At 45.4% G+C, this 3681-nt stretch overlaps 1 pseudogene; it reads left to right on the forward strand.

Moving 5' to 3' along the window:
• Window positions 1-1270: 1270 nt before the first annotated feature.
• LOC149141620 (GDSL esterase/lipase 6-like) lies at window positions 1271-2753 on the forward strand (annotated as a pseudogene).
• Window positions 2754-3681: the final 928 nt, after the last annotated feature.

Here is a 3681-nt window from a genome sequence, read left to right on the forward strand (position 1 = left end):
TGTAGAAAGGTCGACATCATGGATGAATGATGATCTTGGTGGAGAGCTATAGGGATGGTATATTTTCGAGGACGACAACGATTTCAGGTGGAGGAGGATGTAAGGACCTCCGGTTGTGGGTGCGACGGGCGCCGGGCGAGGGCGTGCACGAGGGCATGCGGGCAGGCGCGCGGGCGCATGACGGGCGCGTGTTGAACGGGCGTGCGATGGTGTGCGGGCGGATATGCGACGTTATGGACAACACCTAAAAATGACTAAGTGTTGGGGCAAGTTTATACATGCGATAGGAGGAGCTTGCGTTTGGAAGCAAGCCGACTTGTTAATAAAGGCCTTGTGGGTGTATTGTGGGGTCGGCCAAAGGGCTAACACCCCCATGTGAACCACGTAGGAAAGGTATATACATATGAGTGCGAGAGCTCATTCATTCATTCAAGACTTTCGCTCATAGCCTTTGCATAAGACAAAAGGAGTGTGCATATTTAGTGAGGAAATGTGCACACCTCATGCGCATTAGACTTGAAGGTTTGTGCCGGTTGTCTTGGTGGATGGTTGGCAAAGAGTGCCATGCATGAGTGGATTCTTGGGTACGGTTTCGTGCAGGATTTGGTAGGAAGGTTGGGTGGCTCAGGTGAGCACCTCTTCTTGTTCAAAGGTGCATGACACATTGTAAAAGGCAGGTGGCATGTCTATTGTAAAATTGGTTAAGTGTGAGACTTGGTTCGGCCAAGACACACTGTTGTATTGTAATCTGATATTCTTAATAAAATTGTCGGGCAGACTCACATTACGGGGAGTTGCCCCTCCCCTTTATAGTTGTTTGCAATTTTTGATGTTCTCGGTTAATTGCATATGGATAATGAATGAGTATGGGCTTAATTAAAGTATAAAGGATAATATTTTACTTGGTTGCGAAACACAAACTAAGTATGTTAATGTTGGAAAAGGCGTAGTCCACGAATGTTAGTATTGTTAAAAATAAAGTGTTCGGTGGTGCCGCACCTCGCTACAAGCGGTTGGAAGACTGCCGCAGGTGTAGGGGCGTGACAGCAGGAGTCTATGACTGCCACAACCAGGCAATCCCAGCGATTTGCAATTTCCTAACGGGGCATGCAATTTTTTCCGTATTTGCGTGTGAACCCAACGCGGGACCAGGGACGAGTGGGATCCTCTTAATTTTTATTTAAAATTAAGAAGCCTGCCTTGCTATCTCCCCACCCTTAATTTATCTACATCCATCCACGCCTCCCCCGATTCCCTTCCCTGCAATATAATGGAGTTATTAACAATGCTCGTTGCCCTTACGTTTCTTTTATCTCTTTCTTTAGCTACACCAATTAACTATAATGTCCCCGCCATGTTCATTTTTGGAGATTCTCTAGCAGACGCCAGTACCAACAATTTCATTGCCAACACAACTGCTAAAGCTAATTTTCCACCATACGGAGAGACCTTCTTCCATCGCCCCACTGGTCGTTTCTCTAATGGCCGAACTGCATTCGATTTCATCGATATTTACCTCATCCAAACCTATTGATAATTCTATGTTTGTTTCTTTAATGAGATTAATATACATATAAAATTTGTATTTACATCTAGTAAGTTAAGGTTGTCGTTCCCACCTCAATATCTGAACCCACGATCGAACTTCTCTCGTGGTATCAATTTCGCATCTGGAGGAAGTGGATTACTAGATTCCACGAGAAATTACTTGGTGAGTGCAAAAATAGATACATGTTCATTCTAATTGAATTTACATGTTCAAAACAAACAATTAAATGTTCTTGGTGTTTTCGCTGTAGAATATCATGCCTTTAAGTCTCCAGATACGCCAATTTGCGAACTATTCTTCGAGTCTAGAACAAAAGTTTGGAGGAGCTTATTATGCAAAAGAATATCTATCCCGGTCCTTGTATGCCATTAGCAGTGCTGGCAATGATATTGGCCTCAACTACTTAGCGAATACCACCTTTCAAAAGACTACAAGTGCTAAGGATTACGTCAAGCTGCTGCTTAGTAAATATAATTAACATTTGTTGGTACATATTTTATTTTAGCAGTTTATTGCCCGATATTGTTTCCATTATGTTAGATTTTGGGGTATTTTCTTATCCGTGGTCGATGTTGCAGTGCCTATACAGTAAGGGGGCAAGAAACTTCATTGCAATAAGCTGCCCTCTTCTGGGTTGTAGTCCAAATTCAAGGCTGGTAGGAATGAAGGCATATAAAGGTGGATGTTTGGAAACTACAAATCTACTAGCTGTGGCATTTAATCATGATCTCAGGCTGTTCGTCGACCAACTGAATAAAAAATTAGACAGAGCGACGATCCTGCTCGTTAATGCTTATGATTTCGTATTAAAGATAATTGAACACGGAAAATCCTATGGTAAGATTTAGTGATATTTGAAAAAGTGGTATAAATTTCGAAAACAAAATATGGGTGGCTTGGCTTGTGAATTGTTGATGAAATACAAAAATGGGGCGTGGCTTTGTTTGCTGGTTTTGAAAACACGACGTTTGCTTGCTGTGGAGCGGGGCCTTTTAACACGACTGTGTCTTGTGGGTTGGAGATTCCAAAGAATAAGCGTGGAGAATACAAAGCTTTTCTTTGCGAACATCCTGAGAAATATGTGTTTTGGCATGAAACCCATCCCACTGAGAAAATCTATGAGATGTTTTCTTTCCAGATTTGGCAAGGGAATACATCCTTCATCACACCTTTCAATCTCAAAAGACTGTTGCACAAACATTGAAGAGGAGATAATTATTTTCGTTGACATTGTAATTTGGTAGGGGTGAAGATTTAAAGCATGTGTTTACTTGCAACTTCCTTCGTGGTAGTGGAGTGCGCCATAATTGTATACATCCTTTCCTGTAAGGTCCTTAGGTGCCCGGACTAACCCGGCACGGGCGCGTGGGCGTGCACGGGGAGTTGGGCTGCATGACCAGGGCACGCGCAGACAGGCGAGTTGCGGTTGCGATGACGAGCTTGCGACGAAACATGCGACAATAATGGAGTGCGATAGAGTATTTATACACCATGGAGCATTGAGCGGGTTTCTTGGAGGCCTACTCATGATGGAAGGCGGGCGGACTCAAGTATGGAGGGTTTGGCGTTGAAGAAGGGTGTGCACATGAACGTTGGGTGGTCGGCTTGGCGAGCCACCAAGCCACCACCCCCACTTGCGATGGGTATAAGTTGGGGAATGCGTGGAGGCATTTCAGCATTCGACAATCACTTCTCATCTTCGCTCAAGGAAGAAGTGCACATTTTTCTAGTGCGCAGTTCAAGAGGAGAAGCGCACATCTCATGCGCTGGTCTTGGGTGAACGCATGGTGAAGGAAAGCCGTACTTGGTGCTGGGCGAAGGTGCAGGCGAGGGTGCGTTAGGTGGTTGGAGAAGGGCGTGCACGGGTGTGTGGCGCCCGCATTGTGCGACGACTTAGCGTGGGTGTCTTGGCGACTCAAGTGAGCGCCCGCCCACCATGCAAGTGTGCACGAAGGTGAACGAAGGTTGGAACCGGAGGTCATAGAGTTGGGTAGGCGGTACTATGTGCTGTTCATACGATTTGGGCATTTTTCAAGAGTTGGCAAGCGGGACTGCGTGTGGCCAGGGATACACGGTTTGGGCGTCTGCGACCAAACAAAGAGCGAACCAGCGAAGACATGCGACGAGGTGAA

Source organism: Pinus tabuliformis, chromosome X (assembly GCF_031772625.1).
Source record: "Pinus tabuliformis cultivar Carrire ecotype Pingquan chromosome X, CPIR1, whole genome shotgun sequence".
Lineage (NCBI taxonomy): Eukaryota > Viridiplantae > Streptophyta > Pinopsida > Pinales > Pinaceae > Pinus > Pinus tabuliformis.